Source organism: Pogoniulus pusillus, chromosome Z (assembly GCF_015220805.1).
Source record: "Pogoniulus pusillus isolate bPogPus1 chromosome Z, bPogPus1.pri, whole genome shotgun sequence".
In the NCBI taxonomy this organism is placed as follows: Eukaryota; Metazoa; Chordata; class Aves; order Piciformes; family Lybiidae; genus Pogoniulus; species Pogoniulus pusillus.
This window is the reverse complement of record NC_087309.1, coordinates 63112377-63137914: the sequence shown is the minus strand read 5'-3', so window position 1 is coordinate 63137914 and position 25538 is coordinate 63112377. Positions and strand designations below refer to the sequence as shown.

Genomic DNA, 25538 nt, shown 5'->3' with positions numbered 1-25538 from the left:
AAAGTGGAAAAGAGACTGACTGTGAAATGTAGTTGGACCATTACATAATAAGGTTTTTATAAATTCTCTAGGAGAAACATTACTAATTCAGAACCTTCTGTGTTTTATAAAGTAAAATTATCTGTGGTTAAAACAGGTACAGGTTCATACACTGTGCTCAGATTCCAAAGCTAAAACACGCTGGAAATAATCAAGAATATAGCATTAAAGAGAACAGAATATTTTCAAAACTCAATTTTAAATGGACATCAAGGAATTTAATTCACAGGTAAAGGGAATAAACAAAGTAGAAATGTACTTAAATGCTATATTTGAATGTATTTAAATATTCTGCACTATTCAGAATTTTCAGGATTAATAATTGAGAAACTAATAATCTCTGTTATTGCATTAAACACAGTTTTGTTGCAATTCTTGCTAAGTGTAAGTCGCTATTTTTGGTGGTTTCATCAGTTTTCCGATATGCAAAATAGCATGTGTGATTTTGTAATGTCACTCTCTCTGTCTTAGAATTAAGACAACATGCTTTAAATCAATTCAGATTAATCCAATAGATGACAGCACACACAACTAATTAATACAGAACCTGGCCACTTGCTACTCCCTTCTGCTGGGATAAATCAATACTTTTATAGACTGGAGTATTAATAATGTGATTGTATAGTTTGATAAATGTTACACTTTACTCACAGCTGGCAACTTTGTTTTTAGAACTAAATTACAATAGATGGCTACAAACATTCTTTTACAAAATGCAAATTCCCTGGCAGATTCTAAACCAATATTAACGGATAGCAAAGGCTAAACAGTTGCAAGACTGAGCTTTTGTATCTTGCTTTCAAAATGCATAGATATATTTAAACTTAAATACTAAGAATGCCCTGCAAAATTCATACTCAAGAGTACTCAACCTGGGATATGGAACATGGAGAATATGCATTATGTTGTGCTTATCTATTAAGAATCACAGTATCACAGTATTATTAGGATTGGAAGAGACCTCACAGATCATCAAGTCCAACCCTTTACCACAGAGCTCAAGGCTAGACCATGGCACCAAGTGCCACGTCCAATCTTGCCTTGAACAGCCCCAGGGATGATGACTCCACTACCCCCCCGGGCAGCCCATTCGAGTGTCCAATGACTCTCTCAGTGAAGAACTTTCTCCTCACCTCCAGCCTAAATCTCCCCTGGCGCAGCCTGAGGCTGTGTCCTCTCGTTCTGGCGCTGGCCACTTGAGAGAAGAGAGCAACCTCCTCCTGGCCACAACCACCCCTCAGGTAGCTGTAGACAGCAATAAGGTCACCCCTGAGCCTCCTCTTCTCCAGGCTAAACAATCCCAGCTCCCTCAGCCTCTCCTCGTAGGGCTTGTGCTCAAGGCCTCTCACCAGCCTCGTCGCCCTTCTCTGGACACGCTCAAGCATCTCAATGTCCCTCCTAAACTGGGGGGCCCAGAACTGGACACAGTGCTCAAGGTGTGGTCTAACCAGTGCAGAGTACAGGGGCAGAATGACCTCCCTGCTCCTGGTGACCACACCATTCCTGATGCAGGCCAGGATGCCACTGGCTCTCTTGGCCACCTGGGCACACTGCTGGCTCATGTTCAGGTGGGTATCAATCAGCACCCCCAGATCCCTCTCTGTTTGGCTGCTCTCCAGCCACTCTGACCCCAGTACATAAATGGTACATAAAAATGGCTGATAAAATTTTGGAGGGCACTGTGACACAAGTCAACTGAAAAGGCTTCAAGCACAGCCAAGCATCAGCGAGGGTGGGGAGTCAGAGACTCACAGAATGGTAGGGGTTGGGAGGGACCTCTAGAGATCATTGAGTCCAATTCCACTGCCAAAGCAAGATCACCTAGGGCAGGGTGCCCAGGAATGCATCCAAGTGTGTTTTGAAACTCTCCAGAAAAGGAGACTCCACAACATCTCTGGGCAGCCTGTTCCAGGGCTCCATCACCCTTGCAGAAAAGAAGTGTTGCCTCATGTTGAGGTCAAACCTCCTGTGTTCTAGCTCGTATCTGCCACTTCTTGCCCTATCACTGGGCACCATCAAAAAGAGACCATCACCTTCATCTTGACACCCACCCCTCAGATATTTATAGATATTAATAACATTTTCTTTCCTCAAGACTAAATAGCCCCAGGCCCCTCAGCCTTGCTTCACAGGAGAGATGGTCAAATCCCACAGTCATCCTCATGGGTCTCTGCTGGACTGTCTACAGCAGATCACTGTCTCTCTTGCACTGGGGAGCCCAAAAATGGACACAATACTCCAGGTGTGGTCTCACAAGGACAGAGTAGAGGGGGAGAAGCACCTCCCTAGACCTGCTGGATGCACTTTTCTTGATGCACCCTTCACGCAGGATACCATTGGCCCTCTGGGCCACAAAGGCACACTGCTGTCCCATGGAGAACTTGCTGTCCACCAGGCCTCCAAAGTCTTTCTCTTTGGAGCTGCTCTCCAACAGGGCAGGCCCTAACCTGTACTGGTGCCCGTTGTTATTCCTCCACAGATGGAGGACCCTGCACTTGTCCTTATTGAACTTCATGAACTTCACCCAGCTCTCCAGCCTCCTCAGATCTCACTGGATGGCAACACAGCCCCTTGAGTGTGTAAGCCACCCCACTTCCCCACCCCCAGTTTCTTATCATCAGGAAACTTGCTTAAGGTACACTTAATCCACTCATCTAGGTCACTGATGAAGATAGTGAACAAAACTGGACCCAGTACTGGCTCCTGGAGAACACCACTGGTCAAACAGGCTTCCAACTGGACTGCACTCTACTGCCAACAACTCTCTGAACTCTGTTGCCAGGCCAGTCACCAATCCACCTCAAAGTCCAATTATCACTTTTCTTCAGTTTATGTATGAGGATGTTATGGGAGACAGTTTCAAAAGCCTTGCTGAAGTCAAGGTAGATGACAGCCACTGCTCTACTTTCATCTATCCCTTAGTTCATGCATTCACAGAAGGCCACTGAATTAGTCAAGGAAGATTTCCCCTTGGTAAATCTGTGCTGGTTACTCTTGATTAACTCCCTTTTCTTTCACATGTTTAGAGATGGCCTCCAAAATGCGCTGTTCCATCACCTTTCCAGGGATGGAGGTGAGGCTGACTGGTCTGTAGTTGCCTGGGTCTTTCTTCTTGCCCTTTTTAAAGACTAGAGTGGCATTGGAGCTCTTCCTGTCCTCAGGCACCTCCAGTGCTTTCTATGATCTTTCAAAAACTGTGGAGAGTGGCAGTGACAACAGCAGCCAGCTCCCTCAGCACTGGCAGATGCATCCCATTAGAGCCCATGGATTTGTGCAGGTTTATTCCATTCAAGTAATTTATAACCCAATCCTAACTGACCAGTGGAGAGTCTTCCTCCCTCCAGACTTTCTGCCTTACTTCTCATGTCTGAGATTCCTGAGGGCTGGTCTTAGCAGTAAAGACTCAGGGAAAAAAGCATTCAGTAATTACTTCATCTCTGCATTGTCTGCTACCATGTCTCCCACCTCATGTGTCAGTGGACTCACTTCACTATTCTTCTACAAAAATAACGAAGTACAGCATAAAACAAAATAAACTGAAATCTGTGGATTAGCATAATGCTTTCTTCAAACATCTCCCAAAACGAAAGAGAAACCAGTTACTTCAACAGGGTATCTGGAGGGTATATCATCACTACCTGAGCTCTGCTCAGCAATTTACCAAATCCAGGATGAGATTAATCACTGCTGTAAAACAAAAAAAAAAAAAAAAAAAAAAAAAAAAAAAAAAAAAAAAACCAAAAACCAATCAGGAGTTTAAGCAACTCTAAACCCCATAAATGTTAATATTAGTCTTCCTCAAATTACTGCAGCTTGAATAACTCTGTTCTGCAAGACCCCATTCTTGTGTTGCATTACTGTTAGCCACAAAGATAAACAAAGACAGAAGTGTTGCTTTCAGGAATTCTGCCCTAATGCTATCAGCACCTACCAAAACTCTGCTTGAAAAGCTGGATTTGTGACTTGACAAGATTTTCACAGAAGATACTATTCAAGAAAGAATATGTATATTAGCAAGGATAGAAGGAAGCATCTTTAATTTAGGAACAAAGAACATTATATTCCTCCATTTATTATGTTTACTGTTTTTTGATTTAGGCTAAGCCAGCACTGAGGAAAACTGAATTGTGTTTCCACAACTACTCATATTCCCAGTTTTGACAAACAAAATTTATTGAACAGAGAACACTGTCTGGTGTCAATGCTTTGCCCATTCCACTTTCCCATCTGATTGAGAAATCTGTTTTTAAAACACAGTCACAGGACTGAGGAGCTCCAGCCAATGCAGAGTAGATAATTCTACCAATATTTTGATGCAAGCAACTTTCGAGGTACAGGCTGCTGGCACATAGTCTGGCTCCAAGATTCTATTGGTCTACATGAATGAAGAAAGACAGGATAATTGAAACATTAGGCTTATTATTTTCTTTTTATTAGATAGAAATCTTTCTACAGGGACTGAGGAGTTGCCTAATCCTGCATGAAGTTTTCATCACTTGGCCACTGTGCTAGTGTGAAGCTAGCTAGAATATTTTGGTGAGAAGAACTAGATTACAGGCTGTGAAAGGGAAACAATGGTGATGTCTACTTCACTCATAGACTTGCTGAGATGTATAAAAACCAAAATGTAAATATAGATAAGGGAGTTGGGAGTCGCTCTCTGTCTGGGCTGTGGGCTGCATTTTTCTCTCTAACCTAACCTGATTAATCCACCTGCTTCCTAACCCCCCTGGCTGACCCTCCATTCTTCCTTGGACACAAGGCAACACCTGGGGTAAGGTAGAGGGGTGGGAGAAGGTGGGAGGGTGGTTGGGAGTCCCTCCTGGGGACTCAGGTTTCTGGGAGAGCTGTTGTGTTTCTGTATTACCTTTTACCTTATATATTTCTGTATATAGCTGTATATGTAGTGTAAATATCTGCTTGTATATTGTGCTAAGCTGTAAATATAAGCTTCATTCAATTTCCAGAGCTGGCTGAGTCTAGTCTGGGTGATTTACCAAGTGGGGAGGGGGAGGGGTAACACCCAAACCATCACAACCACAAATGGTAAAGAGAACCAATAGATGTCAAAATCTTCAGGGGGCTGGTAACTCATCTTGCTTACCAGTTGCAAGAATAGGCCTGTTAATGAGGCAATAATAGGGATAGAAGTATGAAGCCTAACTCTTTGAGAGTCACTGCCAGCCATTCACAGTAGCTGGTGATGAAGCAATATAGAAACAACTAAATCAAACATTTCACTTAACATCTGCTTTTCACCATTGTTTACAGAAATCTCTGAAAGTTCAGACTTCAACTATCAAAAATACTGCAATATTTAAGCAAAATATGAACCGACTTTAGCTCTCTAAAAGCAATTACAACTTTTGCTTAAGTTCCTTGCTACTGTGGGTTAAAATCAAGCCTCGGAAATTGCCCAAATATAGTGTGGAGTATTCTAAAGTAATGGCTGCTAAGCCTCTCTTTTTCTCCCTTCTTCTGGTTGATCTAATTAAAACCCTTGATAAACTTTATGGACTCTAATATTTCCAGCTGAGTGACTGAAACCAAGAGGGTGTGCCTGAAGGCAGCAAGGCAACAATGATAAGCAGCAGGTTAGCCACTAATTTCTCAGCCAGGGTAGATTGTGAAAGTGTGATGTTCTGATATCCAAGAAAGTGTTCAGGAGAGAATAGGATAAATCAAGTTTAATAACTCTGCTCCTAATTGTTCCCTCAATGCTCCACTCTAATTACTTGGAGAACTCTCCTGACTGTCACCTGATATTAAGTTGTTGGAGGCTGAGTGTGGAGCAGTGAGATAATCAATAAACATTTAGTGGGGAGAAGAATGAAGATCCTGTTAAGCAGTGGGAACCTGCAGCACCCAAAGCCCTTCTGCTCATGAGAAAACCTATGGGAGAGCCATAGTGATTGCAAAGCAATAATCCAAAGCACTGTTTTTAGGCCTTGAGGCCTTTAGGCAACAGTACATTTGAGAAAAAAAGGTTAACACGGTCACCCTAATTACAGCCCATTTTCACATTCTTCATATATAAGCGAAGACAAGCCAATTAGGTAGAAAGGAAGATAAGGGAAGTTTTATTTGTATACTAATTAAACCCCTGATGAAATTAAAGGAAAAACATACAGCTCTGTAATTGTGTCTGAGAAAGGTCACTTCAGGTTCAGTTATCAGAAAAGCACAGCCTTGAGATATTTCATTTAATCCATAATATAGCCCTTATTTTGCCCCCCAGGTCTTAGTATTTACAAAAATAAGAAAATTTCAAAACCTGATAATGCATTTATCTTGAAATGCTTTCTGTGAACAATTACAATTGTTAGGAAGTTAAGGCTAAATATGATAAGAATGAAGGTTTTAAAAACCTACTATGTCTGCACATAGTTCTGTGAAGATGCTGAGCTTTCACTTTTAAGCACAAGTGATTCTGAACCAACTTGTAAGCCAAACTCCTGTTTGTTGACATCCCATAAAATGCCATGTATCTGTTCTGTTCAGATGTGTAGGCATTCGGGTGCTAACTCAGGTATCACTGCACTCCTTCCTGTACAGTCCACCGAAAGCTCAGAGAGCAGTTGAGTTTTCATAGGAACCCTTAGAAGGAGTTCCCTTTAGAGATGTGTCTTTTTATTCTCCCACAAAATGAGTTAAACCCCATTTGCTGGAGAGACCAAGTCACTGATAGCACTAGAAGAAAAGCCTCATTGAATGTCTGTTGGCCAGTACCTTACACAAATTGTTTAACAAGCGCAGGCTTCGCAGTGAGGACTCTCTTTCTTCAAAATCAGTTACAAAAATAAAACGAAGTTGAACATTGTCATTCCTCGCACACAAAAAAAAGCAGTCTGTTCAAATGATAAATCCAGGCAATCATTCTAGATGAACAATGACAGTCATACAGTTTAAATTCATGAAAAGCATATGCGACACATTTGTACTGAGAGCACGTTTTCCAAGATCAACTAAAGTTAGATAAAACTGCTTACTAAATTAGATTTAAATTACACAGACACAACACAGCACTACAAGATATGCAAATATTCTGCAGTATGTGTATTATGAACTAATTTGTGAAATTAAAGATCTTGTCTTCAGGATGGTGTTCTGTAGATGTTCCATTTAGATGCAAAATATTTTTTAAAACGACCTGTACTTTTTAAAAGATCTGTACCCAGCATACGTGGTGAAAGCTGCCCACATAACTAATAAAAGTCCACAACGAAAATACGAATACGAAGTTTAGCCAGCATGCATTCCTCCAGCAGCTGAAACACACTTCCTACTACCCCTGTTATCCCAAGTGTAATGGTCAGCAGCCAGACAGAGAGGGATCTGGGGGTGCTGATTGATACCCGCCTGAACATGAGCCAGCAGTGTGCCCAGGTGGCCAAGAGAGCCAGTGGCATCCTGGCCTGCATCAGGAATGGTGTGGTCACCAGGAGCAGGGAGGTCATTCTGCCCCTGTACTCTGCACTGGTTAGACCACACCTTGAGTACTGTGTTCAGTTCTAGGCCCCCCAGTTTAGGAAGGACATTGAGATGCTTGAGCGTGTCCAGAGAAGGGCGACGAGGCTGGGGAGAGGCCTTGAGCACAAGCCCTACGAGGAGAGGCTGAGGGAGCTGGGATTGTTTAGCCTGGAGAAGAGGAGGCTCAGGGGTGACCTCATTGCTGTCTACAACTACCTGAAGGGTGGTTGTGGCCAGGAGGAGGTTGCTCTCTTCTCTCAGGTGGCCAGCGCCAGAACGAGAGGACACAGCCTCAGGCTGCGCCAGGGGAAATTTAGGCTGGAGGTGAGGAGAAAGTTCTTCACTGAGAGAGTCATTGGACACTGGAATGGGCTGCCCGGGGAGGTGGTGGAGTCGCCATCCCTGGAGCTGTTCAAGGCAGGATTGGACATGGCACTTGGTGCCATGGTCTAGCCTTGAGCTCTGTGGTAAAGGGTTGGACTTGATGATTTGTGAGGTCTCTTCCAACCCTGATGATACTGTGATACTGTGATACTGTCACCGAGTGCCTCTCAAAAGACAACCTACAGATATCCTAGAGAAGTCTTCCATCTTGGTGTTGTGGAGGCAGGGAATTAATGTGGCCCAGTCATGAATTTTATACAAAAATAGAGTTGTTTTATTTTCCCAAAAGCCTGCCCCCAAACTATATACAGAAATTAATTTAGTTTTAATTACCAGATTCAGTTCCTTGAGAATATCTACAGGATGCCATAGATAATCTGACTATTTCAGAAGTCAGAAGGTGGAAAAGGCTTTAGCTATTAATGAATAGCGTTTCCCACTTAATAATAAAGCCAAGCCAAAATAACTCACGGTCAGGCTGACTTGGTCCTACAGCCTTTCCCTCTCGCTCTCTTTCAGAAGCTGCAGGATGGTCGTTAAGAGGTACTCAGGTTTGCACAAAGGACCTTAATGGGTGTAGCAGTCCTTTGGAGCTCTTTCTGTATCCAGGCCAGGCGAGAAGGGGGGGAAGAAGTCTCAGGCAGGTACAAACGCTCAGGCAGGAACGAACTCCAAGGCAGGAACCCCAAAGGCGGGAAGTCCCCCAATATTTATACCCTCTCTAGACAAAGAGCAGAGTTACCACTTCCTAGGCGCAAAGGGCACAGCCAATCCCAGCCCGATTCCAGCGCGGGCACTGCACGGGCACTCCTCAAGCTGGAAGGACCCTTTGCTCTCCCCCTTCACGCCTGCTGGGCAAGCCGGGGAGGACAACCAGGCGGCTTTTCCTCTCCCATTCAAGCCACAGAGGGAGAGGAATTTAGGGGTATACAGGACTCTAGGACACTTGGAAAGGTCCAAATTCAAAAAGCAAAAGAAGTTACATTAATATTTCATGTCAACTGAATTTTCAGTGTGCATGACTGCAAATCAAATCAAATGACATTAGTTCAAACTATAGAGTTGAATTCCACAGCAAATTTTCTGAAATCTTATCAATAATTAAAAATAAAAATTCTACCAGAACAGAGCATTAAAAATATCAGGAAACAGAAGTTCAGTGGGAAAAATAATCATAATTGATACTTCTCACAGATACATTAAAAATAAAATTCCAAGTAATACATTTAGACCTCTGTCAACAACTAAGATCAATTTACACTTCTCAATAGGAAACCAAACTGCAGTATCAACATAACTGTATCTGGATTCACTGTTTCATTGTGGTGAAACAGCATCTTAGAACAGTTGGAAATAAACTCCATGTGGCTGTCCTCCTCCTGCAAAGCATAGCTAACCTGAGGTTGATCACCTATGACATTCTTTCAACAAGAGATGCTTTCACATGCCTGTTAAAGTTCTCTAGGAAAAAAAACAGGAGTTCTCAAAAAGACGTTTGAATGATCTGCATCTGTTTTTCAGAAACAGCAGTGAATTTTTTAACCTTTGCTACTGGATCCTCACCCTACAAGCATCAAGTATTTCATATGCTACCATTCTGAGAAAGGACAGACTTGATGACTCTTCTCTGAACTATGTGGTGTAGCATGGAAGCAGCTAGACATAGATTCACTGTGATCTGTAACCTAACAAGGCGCAATATACTTCATCATGTTGTTGAAAGTGCACTGTGTAATGAGGTCACAGAGCAGGAGTGGGTCTCCTAAGGAAAACAGTAACACTATCTAGCACAATTATTTTAGTAGCTACCAACAAAATATTGGGGAAGGAAGGCATAGGTGCAGATATATTTTCACATTTCTGACACAATGTCAAATATTATCATTTGTGATTGTTTTATGTAAGAACCTCTCATAATATCAGACCACAAGTTATGCCAGTAGCAGAGAGCTGTAGCCAAATCAGTACTAAAAAAAAGCCAGGGAAGACAGTTCTAAGTTAAATGCTGATGCAGGTAGCTTAAAATGCAGCTGCAATACAGTTAACCTACAAGACCTAAAATCTAAGTATTAAAAACCACTTCAAAAATAATTTATTCAAGAGTCACTCAATTGACTGAATAGGGAAAATGAATTGTTTTTCATCTTGCAAGAGATTTTTATTACAAAAGTGATTTGAAATTGTAGGCCCTCACATTGTGAAAGCAAATGGTATTACATATGTCTAGACAAGAGTTCATTTATTGACTGAAGCAAAGCTCTCAGATATCCAAGCACATTTAGGTATCACAAACATTTTATCTTCAGTGGACTTATTAGCTATGTTTAACATCTCTGTGCTACAACACAGACTTATTTCTAAAAGCCAAACCTATTCAGATCAACAAGAAACAAATGCATTTTTAAATTGCATTAGCTCAAAATGCTTCAAAAAGAATGCCTGAAAGTGCCTTATGAAGTCACTGAGTTGTATATGCCCTAAAGTTCTTGTAGAATACAATATCTTAATAAACACAGTAGTTATTCCTGTATAATTCCACATAACAGGATATCTTCCAGAAGAGACCTGTTCTATGCCTACATATCACTCAGCTTCAAAGCAAGTAAAACTAAACAAAACTATGGAAGACATAAACTGCCCGTACATAGGTCAGCTCCTCGTTGACTGTAAGCATCAGCAAACAAAAGCATGGGTCTTGAAATGTGTTAGCTATGCACACTGCTGCATGTGAACAGAAACAGAAGTTCTTTGAAAATACTGAGGCATACCCTCTTGAACATCCAGATGCACTAGGCCCTCCAAACATACACTAATCCAATCAGATATAATAATTAATCCCTACTTTTAAACAATGTTTTGGAAAGTGTTGAAGTACATAATAACACACATTTGCACATGATAATGAGAATTTTTTCTCATCTTTTGAGCTAAGTGAATTATGTTAGTATTACTGAGAAGGATTATATCACCCTAATGGAACAAAGATAATTTGAGAAAAACTCAGGATTTACCACTGTGAGATTTAAGTGTATTAGAAAACAAACCTTGATGTTGAGTGAGAATGTATTCTTGGCATCACACATGGGGTGGTATAAATACATGATTACCATGACATGCTACCTCAGGACTGCTGTTTCTTTCTTCTCCCTAGAAAAGTAATTTCCTCTTCCACTGCAATACCTAGCCCTATGCAACTGCAGACTAGACAAGATCCAGCCTGCAGGAGCAGAAGCTTTTAAAGGCATGATAGGGCCAAAACAAGTGCCACAGAAGACAAACAATCTGATTGTTTTCACTGTTGTACAAGATCTCCAAGATATCAAAAAGATTATTTATACCTGGTACTGCAAAACAGGACTTTTCCTAAGTTTCTCATGTACCTGTATGTAAGGCATGCACCTAACATCACAGGAAACTCTCAATTCCTGTTCTGTAACACTGCTGGCTGCTATAGATAAGGATCTGCAGGACTGTTGCTTAATTTTGTAACATATTAACTAATTGTGCACATTAGCACACAGTGTACAAGTTCTAAGACATCACCTTTGCTGTGTGTTGTAACATCTCATGTACATACTCAGAAATATTTACTTGGCTATCTGTGATGATACAACATATTACACCAGTCCCTTACACTTGATTGTAGCTGAACTGCGCTCAAACCACCAGTTTGTGATCATGCTCTATGGGTCTTGATGATCTTGAATGACTAGTGACAGTTCCAAGCCCAGGAACAGACTATTATAAGTTCTTTAAAAATATTTTTTGTATTGGATCTGCATCACTCAATTTGGTTGAAATACTTCTCAATTTTAACAGTTGGAGAAACAACAGCAATAGTTATTACCTTCAAATTAAACCCCCACAATTTTATTCTCATTGTTTATCTAAAATGGCATATATCTGAATACATCTGAAGCCAGTGGCAATCAGGATACAGACTAAAAGGTCATCAGGCACAGGTTACCTCACACCACATTCTGCTTGAGACCTAAATTTAAGAAACAAATGTAATGGTATACTATACTGGCTGTATGTCTTCAGACAGGTACACAACAGGAATCCTAAAGTCTTCAGTATACTTCCAAAAAAATTTCAAACAGAGAAGGTTCAGGTCTGAGGAAGAAAAACTCCTCTCTATGCCCTCAATATACTGGTGGTCCTGCTTCGGTTGTTTTAGAGCTGCTGATGGTCCTGCAGCAGTTCCATTAAAGAGGCTGCTGCACAGTTGCAGCAGATATTAGCACAGCAGTGTAAGCTGTCATGCTAAGCAGTTGTGGACAATGCTAAGTCTGCCAAATAATGCCACCTAAAGTTTTGATCTTGCTTCAGCAAGAGTTTTTAATTTTCTTTAGTTAGTAAATTGGACTAATATTTTTTAACAGGGCACTAACATTAACATGGACTTCAGCAGATTTCTCAGTGTACACTGTTTACAGATTTCCTTCAGAAGAGTCTGGACTAAATGTTTGCATTTGTGTGTGTGTGTGCCCCAAAATGCTGTTTTAGTGTATGCATATTTTATGGTAATATTATGCCAGCCACATCCTGCTGTGTGAAGCATCTGCAGGGAGGAAATAAGCATACATGATTCTCTTTATCCTTCTTACTCTTTATCACAATAAATCAAGAATTAATTTATAAATATGTAATTTCATACTAAAAGATCTATTATTTTATACAGGTCACACCTAGCACTGAGTTCACTAAACAGTGGAGAGTAGTCTTCTTAGCAGAAAGAACAGATACAGTAAAACAAAATTGAACTGATATAAAATTTCCAGAAAACACATATAAAATCAAGATCTTTATAGATTTAGATTCACATAAATAGAAGTGAAATCATAAGAAAACCTAAAACAAAAAAAAATATGAGGCCCTAGAGATATCCTAGATAAACAGCAGCAAGAAGCCAATCTATAAATAAAGGAGTAGTATCTCAAGGATCTTGTACAGCAGAAAGTCCTACACATGATATCTAAGCTACCAGGAAAAACAGGGTTTGGAACATTCATATTAAAACATCACATGCTGTTTTAAAGGTCTCCTGATCCTTTTCGCACATCTCATGTGTCTTGGTAGGCCTGATTGGCCAGAAGTAAGCTTATACATGTCCTGGCTTGCCCAGGAAGGTTTTTCTCCTGTACACACGCTTAGCTTGTGCCTGCCTTCTGCAAGGCCTATGCTTCTCCCAGATTTGGGGAAAGCAAGCCTATGGCTTAACCTAATATGATCAGGCTTGGCTAACTGCCATTCTGACTGGCTATTCTGTGTCCAAAGGCCCACTAGTCTCAGGCTGCACTGACAAAAGAAATACACAGATGAACACAGTGTGCTCTGCCATTCTGTTTGTGCCTTCTGTTGCCTGCTGCCATTGCTTACTGCCTGGAAACTCCACTGTCACAAGTTTACCAGGGACAGGCTCTAAGTGTCTCCACATAATCAGCCTGCATAGCAAGCATGACATCATGATAAGACATGGCAAGACATTTTGCCTACATCTGAAAGTCTCCTGCCAAGACAGAAGTCCTGGAGATAGATCAACCAGAGGAGCCAGGAGACAAGGGCAGAGATTGTCTGCCTCCCTTCCCCAGAAGCCTGGGAAGAATTAGAAGTCTCAGGGGCCAACAAGACAGAATTCCCTGAGAGCATCTGGGTACTGTTTGAAGCTGTAGCTAGCTCGTGAATCAGGAGATAATGTTTTGTGAGTAAATACTTAAAAGCCTCTTTGTGATTCACCACTGCCTTCTGCCATAAGCAGAAGGGAGCTCTGTGAGTCAATGTAGTAGGGCAGCAGTATATTGACCACAAGTGGTATTTGGCTGCAAGAACATTCTCTTCCAGTTCAATTAATGTTTATATATTTTGCTAATTATTATCTGTAAAATGTTTCCATGACCATGGAGAATTGATTATTATTAAAATTAGTGTTCAGGGGTAGTGAGAGTTCTGAATATCAAAATTAATAAACAGTATTTTTTTTGGAAAAAAATATCATCTCACATTAGTTACCCCTTCTTCACATCATGGTAACAAAGTTACTTTGTACTTGACCCATTAATATAATAAAGGTCTTCCAGGCATTGAATTTACCAAAGAAGCCTTTTTGTTTTCCTGAGTGAAAACTGAAATATTGTTGAAGGTCTGGAAATAACAAGGATAAATGGTATGTTTAGTACATATGCTTAATAACACCCTGTAATTACACAATAATCCCATTTTTCTTCCAAATTACATGTCAATAAATCTTCCTCACTGCACTGCAAATTCCAAGGTCATGGACAGAAGTGTTTATTAGTATAATTACAATGCAGCAATAAAACCATTAATCTTTTAGATCACAATACTGTTCCATTTATTCTCACCTTCTCTCAAGGGAGGCAGATGACTCCAACACATAGAATATCCAGATACTATTGAAAACTAACTTTAAGAAACTACAAAAATTCTCTGGTTTGTGCAACTGCTCTGTTGGTTTTCCTTTTTCTTCACTTAATCTTTCACAGAATATCAGAGTGGTTTTGCTCTTCTTACTGGCTCAGTGTAACAGATTCAAATATATTTTCAGAAATAGGCCAAATGATTGCACTGTAAACATAAAACTAAAGCATTCTAAATGTCACTGTGCAACAGTCACTCATCTATTAGACCTAAGAATCCAAGAACTTAGACATCTGTTGATAAATAACTTATGTTCTAAATTACTGACTCTTCTTGACACATTAATTTTTTTATTCCCAGGCACAATGTTACCTTTCTTAGCTATTTGCTTTTCTTCAATTTACTTAAGGGCACTCAAGTGCAGAATTAGTAAAAAGACTGTTGAAATCAGACTCCTGGTCAGACTACTGTGGTCAAACTCCTTAATTTTCTATAGAAGGGAAAAAAAAAATTCTTACTTGGAAAGTAACTCCTCATCATAATTAGCTTTCAAAGACTGAAGTGATGTCATGCGGTCATGATGTACACTAGTGCTCTTTCTCAGTGCTTAAATTACACCCTTAAACTGTTACAATGGTCACAGCAGCTTCTTCGGTTACCTTAAGCACTTGGGCATTTTAAAAATAAAGTACTATTTTTTTCTAATACAGGGAGGTCTTTCCTTATAAGATAAATATTTTTTATACCTTACTAGACTGAACATAAATTTCATAAATGGACAATTCTTCTCATACTTCACTCAATGTAAACTAGAAGCAACTGTGGAGGCTATTTTATTATTTTCTTACCATAGTGAGATAGTAAAGAACTGGCCTTACAAAACCACTGTTACGAATAACCAATAAAATAATTTTAGTAGGATCATTAAAAAAAAAATGAACCTGGTATAAGTACATGTTTGAATGCCAACATAAAATCTCAACATTGCTCAAAATACAATGAGCTATTACTGGGATTCAACTTGCAAAACCAGACAAAAGAAGAACTGCTGAGAAATGAAAAGGTAACACAGAGGTACTGCCAATATCCCCTGAAAATAAGAGATTCTAATTAAATTATGTTTGTGTGATCTGTACTGCAAAAATTTAAACTGTTGAACTTTGTGTTAATGCAAACACATAACAAGTTTATAACCATGAATTTTAAACCTTTCTCTTTCCCCTATTCTGCTCATTTTTCAGGAAGCTCAACTCAGAAAAGTTAAGGCAGACCTCCAACAGCTCAGTTGCTAGCTATTTGGTTGCTTCATTGACAACTATGGAGAAAACACAGTATTTTTCTAAAGGCCATGTAGTAGCCTCAGTCCCTCCAGACTACTCATGCTGATACTGATGGATGTTCTAATACACACAGAACAAAAGGAAATACACAAACCTAACAATCTGGCTGGAAATAAGTTAGTTCAGCAAGGAAATGCAGCAATCAATATTCCTAATGAGGTGATCTCTAAAGTGGAAGAACAGGGCAACTCTTGGACCCTGAATCTTAGAGGCTAGCCAGAGAAGCAAAGCAGGAATGGTTGTGCACCACAACACAGAAAATGCTTTCAAAGTGATAAGCAAAATTGAATATATGTATTTCTCTCAACGAGATGACATAATGCACAAGTTTCTGACTTTTTAAAAAAAAAAAAAAAAGATAATAAAATAGACAGTTAGGATAATACAACAAATTAACTCCAAGGACAAACTACAGAAGAGAAACATTTAAGCTGAAGATCAAGTTTAGATATATGAAAGACTGAGCAACGGAATGCTGACTTTGCCACAGTCTTCTTTCCTTCTGTGAAGAAGCTGTCAGGTATAGTCCATACCAGGATGTGTCTCTTCTGTTATGAAAAGATAGTAGCTACTTCAAGGAAGCCTGGGAAGACCATCCCTCTCCTAAATTCCATGCACAGTGCACTTCAATACTTAAACAAGAAAACACAAAGGACTAGCTCCAGGGCAATTCCTTAGCTGACTTAACTCTTTGAAAAATATCTAAGAAGTTAGCAGCAGCAGAAGCTATGCAAAAAAATGGTGAACAGAGCAGGCTAACCTATTTTACAAAGAGTGTTAACACAAACTGAAGCACAGGACAAAACTGTTTAACCTGTACTATATTGGAATGAAAAACACAGGACTTCTGACTGAGAATAGTGGAGAGGGCAATGCTAATCCATTCTTACCTACTTTATAAATAATCTAGGTGTTAGAGAGTATGGAAACTTTAAAGAAAAAAAATAATTAATGAATGATGAACTTTAGTTTTTAACCTATTCAGACGGGAGTTTGTAGCATGCTAAACTTGATTTATACGAGATACCCATTAAGTTAGATGTTAATGGTAGTCAGCTACACTGCTTTCTTTAAAGAACAGCCTTTAATTCAACCAAGCAATGTACAGAAATAGAAATGATAAATCCTTCAGCGCACATAAATCCTTAAAGTCCAACCTAAGATGTCAGAGAGTTTAGAAAAAATAAATCTAAACCCTATTTCTATTCCTACAGTAACTGTAATTGTGACTGTTCTATCTGAAGGGCATGAAAACCATTTGGTCTTCCTCATTGTAACTGAGGCCTTTTAATCTCCCCGTAAATTAGAACACTGCCTCATTTACAGAAATAGCTATCTCTAAAACTAATTTGCAAAATGTGTATATTAATAGCTGAAATTATTTTTCAGGAAAAAGATGTGGTTATAAATGGATGAAGAGGAAAAGCAATAAAAAGAAGCGTGCTGTGTGCCACCTTCTCCTGAAATCCACACCAAAAACATAAAGCCTGCTCAGGGAGAACAGCCACTCTATCAAAGATAGATCACAATCACTGTCTGAATCTAATTAATTTCAATGTATCTGTTTAGCAAAGGGTACTACACTTTCTGAACACAGAACATACATATAGTGGCTTAAACGAGACTTAGCTTACTAGTGAAAGTAAACACTACAAATCTCATATCAGAAACCATCCATCTATGAGTTATCAAAGAACTTGGATGAGATTATTTTCTTACTTATGCTGTCATAAATCAATGTACCTTCAATAGAGTACTTAAATCTGGAATTCAGGGCATCTTATTCTAAAACATACTGAAGACTATTTTGAGGTGGATCAGTAGGAAGCTACACAATTTAACACAATGAACATGAAATGCACAAGCTATTAACAAATTATAGGACTCACTCCATAAATTAAACTTTAAAATAATTACAGACACTAACATACATAAAGGGAAGTAAATTCACAGTGTCTGTCAACAGGCAGAAAAAGTATTTTTCTGGAATTAAGATATGCTTGCATAAGAAGTGAAACCTATGTCTGCTATACATGCCTGTTTAATGTTTGTGGGAAAATTTCTCTTCAAAGACAGGGGAGCAAGAGCTACTGATTTACCTCACCTAATAAGGAAAAAAAAAGTAGTGTAGAAGAGTTGCCTAGTTCCAGCTGACCTTGAATGTAATTGGCTATCTTGGATGTCTCTATAGTATATGCCATTAAGAAGATAAAAATATAAAGGATTAAAATCTGAACCGATAAAGCCAAGAAATTAAGTATCACTCCTTTAATAAGCCTACTTTATGAAAGTATGTGAATACCAAAATATCTCCATACTGATTGCTGAAGCATGAGTAAGTTTAAAAATAAGTTATAAAAAGTGTATTTATTTTTCCCCTTACCTGTTTAAAAACTACAAATAAAGAATTCAAGGCAAGTTGTTTTTTTTATCCATGACACATTACAAAAATCACTTATACATCTCCACAGCTTTTTATATAAACCTGGTCTAGACCGATAGATCAATTTTTATCTTAAGATGAAGGGTGAGGTTTTCTAATTATATTCTTTCACAGTATCACCAAGGTTGGAAGAGACCTCACAGATCATCAAGTCCAACCCTTTACCACAGAGCTCAAGGCTAGACCATGGCACCAAGTGCCACGTCCAATCCTGCCTTGAACAGCTCCAGGGACGGCGACTCCACCACCTCCCCAGGCAGCCCATTCCAGTGTCCAATGACTCTCTCAGTGAAGAACTTTATCCTCACCTCCAGCCTAAATTTGCCCTGGCGCAGCCTGAGGCTGTGTCCTCTCGTTCTGGAGCTGGCCACCTGAGAGAAGAGAGCAACCTCTTCCTGGCCACAACCATCCTTCAGGTAGCTGTAGACAGCAATAAGGTCACCCCTGAGCCTCCTCTTCTCCAGGCTAAACAATCCCAGCTCCCTCAGCCTCTCCTCGTAGGGCTGTGCTCGAGGCCTCTCACCAGCCTCGTCGCCCTTCTCTGGACATGCTCAAGCATCTCAATGTCCCTCCTAAACTGGGGGGCCCAGAACTGAACACAGTACTCAAGGTGTGGTCTAACCAGTGCAGAGTACAGGGGCAGAATGACCTCCCTGCTCCTGCTGACCACACCATTCCTGATGCAGGCCAGGATGCCACTGGCTCTCTTGGCCACCTGGGCACACTGCTGGCTCAGTGCAACAGTTCTTTGTTTTCCTCACTAAGAACACTGGTTTACAAGGTTATGATGGATTATCAGAAACGAGATTGTTCCAAAATATGAATTAAAAAACAAACAAAACCACACCACAAATAACAAAACAAACAAAAAAACCCCTCCACTCCCAAGCAAAAAAAGCCAAACATTTTAAGTCACAAAACTGATTAGTCAAGAGGAAAAGGTCTTCCAGTGAAAACATCAGGGCAAAAGGCAAAGACTGTCTCTGCCTTTCACAAATAAAGCCACGGATGAAGTAGGATAGCAACAAACTGCAGCAGAAAAGAGTTCACAAAAGACTTCTTATATTTTGAAGCTCGAAATAAAACAAATCCTTTTACTCTTTGATATTGAATTGGTCTGTGTTAGACTGCTATTTGAATGTAGAAAATACTTAGCACAGGTTTGAAACTGTAAAATGTTGGTGATCTAGGAACCTAGGTGATCTAGGATTTTTAAATCATTCATGCATGATAAAATTAAAAAAAAAAAATCAGGAAACAATAGATCATCAGTGTGCATTGCTATGTTACCACAACTCATCTTGTCTGCTTCCTTGGTAGAGTCACAGATACATGCCATTAAAACCACAACGCAATTTTGTGCTATCTATAAGTAGACATCATGAGGAAATAAAGAGATACCAATCAACCTTCCAATATTTAAATGGATATTTAGGGACAGTACACAGCAACAAGTCCACAACTTGAATTTGGTTCAAAATGTCTCCATGGTAGGGATTGAGAATTATGGAGTAATAAGTTTACTTAGTAAACTGAATTTGTGTAACTCTAAGCAGCAAGTTTTGGATCTAAAATTTACTTTGTCACATTTCTAGCCTCCATTCTGTCACAGCAGCTACATTATTACACTGCATTGTATAATTACAGCTTTCAGCTGTAATCAAGCATTTTACATTAAATCACATTGTTCCAATAGCAAGAAACTGGTAGTGGACAGCAGAACAAAGATGAATTTTAGGAAATTTCCATCTAGCCTTTAATTAATAGAAAACAGAAGCTGTGAAATCTAATACAGTACCAACTAACCCATGAAGCAGATTGATTTAAAACCATACCCTGTATTTTAATTGCCTATAATTGTGGGTTTTTTTCTTTAATTTACTCTGAATAAATGTAAAAGCAGGATTTGCCTATAAAATCATAGGATGGTTTAGGTTGGAAGGTACCTCAAAGTTCATCCAGTTCCAATCCTCCGCCATAGACAGGGACACCTCCCACTAGAACAGGTCACTCAAGGCCTCATCCAACCTGGCCTTGAACACCTCCAGGGAGGGAGCAGCCACAACCTCTCTGGACAACCTGTGCCAGTGTCTCACCACCCTCACTGTAAAGAACCCTTTCCTAACATCTAGTTTGAATCTCCTCTCTTCCAGATTAAACCCATTACTCCTCATCCTGTCATTACAAAACCTTGTAAATAGTCCCTGCCCAGCCTTCCTATAGGCCCACATCAGATACTGGAAGGCTACTATAAGGTCTCCAAAGCCTTCTCTTATCCAGACTGAAGAGCCTCAACCCTTGTAGCCTGTCCTCATAGCAGAGGTGCTCCAGCCCTCTGATCATCTTTGTGGCCCTCTTCTGGACTCGCTCCAACAGTTCGATGTCCTTCTTGTGCTGGGGGCTCCAGAACTGCACACAGTACTCAAGGTGGGATCTGATGAGAGCAGAGTAAAGGGGGAGAATCACCTCCCTTGCCCTGCTGGCCACACTTCTCTTGATGCAGCCCAGCACATGGTAGCTGTCTGGGCTGCATATGCACACTGCCAGCTCATATCGAGCTTTTCATCAACCCAGACCCCCAGGTCCTTTTCCTCAGAGCTGCTCTCCAGCCGTTCACCAACCAGACAGTATCTGTGCTTGAGACTGTGCCAACCCAGGTGCAGGACCTTAGCTTGGCCTCACTGAATGTCATGAGGTTGGCCTGGGCCCACTTCTCCAGCCTGTCCAGGTCCCTCTGGCTGGCATCCCTTCCCTCTAGCAAGTTGACTGTGCCACACAGCTTGGTGTCATCTGCAAACTTGCTGAGGGTGCACTCGATTCCTCTGTCCATGTCACTGACAAAGATGTTCAACAGCACTGGTCCCAGCATTGACCCCTGAGGGATGCCACTTGTCACTGGTCCCCAGGTGGACGTTGTGCTGTTGACCACCACTCTGTGTGTGTGTGACCATCCAGCCAATTCCTTATCCAGCAGTGCTCCACCCATCAAGTCCATGTTTTTCTAGTATGGTGACCAGGATGTCATGTGGGACATAGTCAAATGCCTAACTCAGGTCCAGGCAGACAAGTCAGTTGCCCTTCCCTTGTCCACTGTTGCTTTGACTTCGTCATAAAAAGCCACTAAATTTGCCAGGCATGATTTGCCCTTGGTGAAGCCATTGCTGGTTACCACCAATCACCTCTGCTTTGTTTTCCATTTGCCTTAGCACAGCCTTCAGGAGGATCTGCTCCTGATCTTGCCAGGCACAGAGGTGAGACTGACTGGTCTGTAGTTTCTGGAGTCATCCTTTTTTCCCTTCTTGAAGATGGGTGCTATGTTTGCCCTTTTCCAGTCAACAGGAACTTCACCAGTCTGCCATGACCTTTCAAATATGAGGGACACTGGTTTAGCAACTTCATCTGCCACTTCCCTCAGGAGCCGCAGATGGATCTTGTTAGACCCCGTGGACTTGTGCACAGTCGGGGTGCTCACAAACATGATCTTCAATTACAGTGGGCAGATGTTGTGGAGGGCCTGTGTCCTGGAGTCCTGTACCCCTAAATTCCTCTCCTGCCCGGACTTCGGGGAGAAAGGGGAAAAGCCGCCTGGTTTCCCCCCACCTCGCCTGCCCTGCAGCCGTGAAGGGGGGGAGGACTGCCCCGTGAAGTGGGGGGGGCGACTGCCCCGTGAGTTCCCGCGCTGGAGCCAGGCTGGGATTGGCCGTGCGCTTTCGCGCCTAAGGTGTGGTAACTCTGCCCTTTGTCTAGCGAAGGTTATAAATATTGGGGGTCTTCCCGCCTTTGGGGTTCCCACTTTGGATTTTGCCTGTGCCTGGACGTATGTGTCTGCCTGAGCTCACACACTCCCCTGTGCCTGGACTGCAGAGAGACCAAGGATTCGCTTTCCTGTTAAGACACACCTTTGTGTGCCTAACGATCCTTAACGACCCTTAACGACTCCTGCAGCCGCTGGAAAGGAAGACAGACCGCACAAACCAGCCTGAGTGAGTTATTTGGCTTAGCTTAATTTAGTAAGAAACCGCTATTAATTAATAGCTGAGTCCTTTTCCAACTTCTGACTTCCAAAAATGGTCAGATTATTGATGGTATCCTTGTAGGTTAATTCTCATGTAACTGAACCTGTTTATTAAACTAAATTAATCCTTGTATATATAGTTGTGGGGGCGGGCTTTTGGGAAAATAAAAAATAACTATTTTTGATAAATTCTCGACTCGGCCACGTATTACTGCCCTCCGCAACAGCCTGTTGGCCTGAAAATAGGCTTGTTTATGCCTTGCCTTGCCTGGACATGTTTTTCTGCCCAAACCAGAGGTAAACACATTAAATGGATAGAAGGGGCACAACAGGCCTGGTGCCATAAAGTCTGACCTGCCTGTTGGGGTACAGAGGCTGGCGAGAGGCAAGACTGGGGTACTGACGACTCGAGACAGCAGCTTCTAGGCATCAGTACATCAGTACGATTTATTAAGGCAATACAGCAGTTTATATAGCCCCCAGAGGGGGCGTGCACAACCAGCCTGGGGCTGGCTGAAGTGGACAGTACAGATTGGCCCCAAGTTATGTGTAAGGCAGAGATAGGTTAGCTTGCAGTAAACACCCTGGGGCTGTGTCCACCCCAGGGGCTGGCAGATTCCACCCCCTGACAGCTGTGCGTGGGTTGCTCATAGTTCTCAGCCTAGGCCCCTGGGAGCCTGTAAGACTCCAAGGACACTTCCCATCACAGGGTCTGATGTTTACATTCCATACCTCGTTGCAGGAGAAAGGTTCCCACACCTGCCCAGGACCCCTGACTGTGTAAGGTGGTTGTGTAAGCCCCCACACTCCCAGCTCATGGCTGCCTAGTGCTAGCCTGTGTGTCTACCATATTTGGAAAGTCCAGGCCTGTGGCTTTTGCCTATTACAGTATTGTTTGGCTGACTGCCAAAACCTGATTGGTCATTGTGGTGTGCAAAGAGCCATTAATCTCAGCCCACATTTGATAAATAGAGGCACACGGGTGAACGATGTGCTCAGGACTCCCCCAGTCGCATTGCTCACACTCACTTGCTCATTATTAGACTCAGACTCACCAGCACTGTTTATGCCTATTTGCTTTGCTGTTATTACGGAGACAGAATCTCCCACAGTCTCCCAGCCAGATGTGCACGCTTGCACGCCACTGTGGTGAGTTCTCAGGACCAGATCCTGTATTGTCTGCCTTTACCTACAGAGCTCAGACTCCCATGCAGCTGCGCATCCTATTGCACGCCCACTGCCTTAGGATTACCTGGTAAGCACCACTGCCGCCGAGTTAACCAGGAAGCAGACTCTGAGTTGTCTGCACGTGATTGGCTTGTGTAGCCAGCATTACATCGTGCTGAGACAGCATGATATCCTGCCTCTGCACCTGAAGGTCCTGCCTAAGAACCCCTGGACAGAGCATCCAGAATTAGCCAGCAGCACAAGGTCAGAGACTGCATCCTTTCCCCAGAAGCTGGGAGGATTCTCCTTTCCCCTCAGGCTGGGAGGATTCCAGCCTCAAAGTCCACGGGTAAAGACTCCACTGAAGTTTGGACACTAGTAATAGGCTGTGACATAGCCCCGGAGGGTGACTGATAATCAAAACTTGTGAATAAATGCTTTGATGCCTCTGTAATTTCTGTTGCCTCCTGCCATAGAGCAGAAAGAGCTTTCAGCCCACCTGCTGGGCAAATAGTATATAGATTCCAAGCAGCATTAAACCACAGGGAAAATCCTCTCTCTGTTTATAGTTTGAATGTTTGCTAGTTATTATAATAGTTACAGTTTGATATTAATCCTAGAATGTCTTTCATGGAGGTGGTGAGAGTTCAGAATATTTGGTTTAATAAATATGTATTTTTATAAAATATTATCTCGCAGCAATTAATTTCTCCCCTCCACCACAATCAACGTAGGTGGCAGAATACCCCTCTGCGACAGCAAATCTTCTTTGTCCTAGTCCTTACTTTTTCCCTCTGGGACTTGGACATTGTGGTTGGAGCCCTTCTCATTGAAGACTAAGGTAAAAAACTAATTGAGCAATTCAGCCTCTTCCATATAATTTGTCAACAGCTCTCCATTTCCCTTCTGGAAGGGTCCCACATTCGCCCTAGTCGTCCTTTTCTCACTAATATACCTGAAAAAGGTTTTCTTGTTCCCCTTAATATCCCTAACCAGATTTGATTTTAGCTGTTCTTTTGCTTTCCTAACATATAAATAAAACATGATGAAATGTCATGCATTCATATATGAAGAGCAGACCCCAATAAGACTTCAGATAACATCTGTCTTCTATTCCTTCCCTTCCCGGTATCCATTTAGAAGACTTGAATCAATTATGTCCCAAGGAAATCAAGCACAAGTCTAATGGCTTACACATACTGTAATTATAAAGCAATAGTATTAACAAGCAACCTGACTTAAACAGCATGCAAGTTTATTTTTACACTGAAATGAAACATTGAAAGCTTGGGAAATGGGAGTGGGGAAAAAAACCCATAAAAACCAACAGGTATATTGGAAATGTCATTGTCTTCTACCCTTGGTGAGGCAAGGCATTTTTAGTAGAGAACACAACTAATGAAAAACCTTCTTAACAAATTTCCTAACTCCTTCAAGCCTCCTCCGCTATTCATCACTTCAAACTTCACCTCTGCTGCAAGACATTCTCCTTCACATCAATTTTCACTGTTAGGTTTTCAAAAGAACTTTTCTGACATTTCCACTAGTTTTGTAGCTTCCACCTCTTCACATTTCTTATTACTTCCTTCCTAAATCTTCCTTTGACTCACAAATGCTTCTATTTCTCAAAATACAACTGAAATGGTCTCTTTTACTCCACTATCAATTCACAGAAGACTAGTTGGAGATGGAGAGACAGCAGCACGGCTGAAGAGCAGACACAAGCAACAAAGCTCACTTTTTATTTAAAGTAAACAAGAGCTGCATTACTCAGGTCACCACACATTACTGGTCTACCATCACAAGGGGTCTTCCCATCAGATATTCACCTGTTTCCAAATCTCTTATTCTCCTGCTGCTCCATGATTTGCTGCAGAGATTCTGATAACAAACACTCTCTTATTATTTGTTACATCTAGGGAAAACTCTAAATCCTAATGGAAAGGATCTTTACTCTGACCTTGCATATTCCAAAATGACAAATGCATTCTCTATCCTAAGATTATAGTCAGGTAACAGTGAATACAGGTTTTAAAATACTCTTATGATCTCTACAAAATATCAAATTATTCCTCTATTTCTTCCTTCGACTTTTTCCCATAGTTTGCAAACACTTCATGATAGGTAGAACTGCTGTCTCATATATTATGCAAAATCCAGACACTTCACAGATTACAGATATTGGCATATGCAGCCCAGTTCCAAAAGCAGAAATGAGAAGTTACAGCTTTAGGTTTTATCCTGAATATGTTTTATGTCTATCCTAAATTCCAGACGATGGAGCAGTATGTTGTGGATT

General features: G+C 41.2%; 1 protein-coding gene across 1 annotated transcript in view; it reads right to left on the bottom strand.

The window, feature by feature from the left end:
• CCDC171 (coiled-coil domain containing 171) overlaps positions 1-25538 on the bottom strand; it is a 201129-nt gene that overhangs the window by 78261 nt on the left and 97330 nt on the right. The window lies entirely within an intron of this gene.